Raw genomic sequence first — 1303 nt, forward strand, 5'->3', positions numbered from 1 at the left:
CAGTCTCCTTTGTGTGATTTACTGCCACTGAAAACACACTGAAGGGTCAGCTCTGGTTCAGATTTGACTCAACTGCACACACAACAATAGTGTCACGATGTGCTGTGTGAATTCTGGTAGCTTCTGCTCTCTCTGAGCTCTGGTGGCTTAGTTGTCAGGAGTTGTACTGCCAAACAAACGACACACAGTTCAAATCCACCAGCTGCTCTGCAGAATAGAGATAGGCAATCCCAGTGAGATTTAATGCCTCTGAAAACCCACTGGAGGGTCAGCTATGAGTCAGTTCCCACTTGGTAGGAGAGGGGCAGCAACAACAGGGTCACTGTGAATTGGAGTCAACTTGATGACACCTACCACAGAATAGAAGTCCTGCCCTTACAAGAGAAAAGAAAAAAAAAACACCAAACAAACCCCAACCAAACCAACTTATTGTCATTGAACCCATCTGGCTGATAGCAGTCCTGTAGTGACATAATAGAACTGCTTTGTAAGGTTTCTAAGGCTTTGCATTCTTACAGGAGACTGCCAAATCTTTCTCCCTCAGAACATCTGGTAGATTATTTTGATTAGTAGCTGAGTGATTTAAATAGTGTTCCACAAGGGTTTCTTAGGAGGGAGGAAAACCAAATATTAGTCCTTTTTGTCATTACAAACTCTATTTGGGATCATTTATAGTCCTTCTGGTTCATCTGTAAAATTTAGGAGCTTACTTGAATGGTTTCAAAACTTCCAATTCCAGGAAATTTTAACTTGAGAAAATCAGATAAAGGAGTTTTGAACAGTAAAATGTGTGCTTTATGTCAGTGATACTGACTTCCTGTGAAAATAGTCTCATTAAAAAAAATACACTGTAAAAGCTTTCTTTTCAAGAGCATTTTAAATGATTTTTATAATCATGAAGTAATGTCACTGATCTAGCTTGATATACTTGTTGATGTTGTTAGGTGCTGTCGAGTGGAGCACAACTCATAGCCACCCTATGAACAAAAGATCTGAACCCTGCTCTATCTTTACACTGTCTGACACACAAAACCCACTACAGCAGTTACCATGTCAATCCACCTGGTTGAGAGTCTTTCTCTCCTACAACCTCCACCCTACTCAACATCATATCCCTTTCCAAGAAATAGTTCCTCCTAGCAACTGTGTCCTAAGTATGTGAGGTGAAGTCTCATCATTCTTGCCTCCAAAGAGCACTTAGGCTGCACTCTCACTTATTAGTATTGTTGTTGTTTTTATGTGCTGTCGATTCATCTGCAACTCATAGCGACCCTGTGTACAACCGCCCTAAACCCTACTCTAT

The sequence above is a fragment of the Elephantulus edwardii genome, unplaced genomic scaffold (assembly GCF_000299155.1).
Source record: "Elephantulus edwardii isolate Elephantulus edwardi_28Jun2011 unplaced genomic scaffold, EleEdw1.0 scaffold00254, whole genome shotgun sequence".
Classification (NCBI taxonomy): Eukaryota; Metazoa; Chordata; class Mammalia; order Macroscelidea; family Macroscelididae; genus Elephantulus; species Elephantulus edwardii.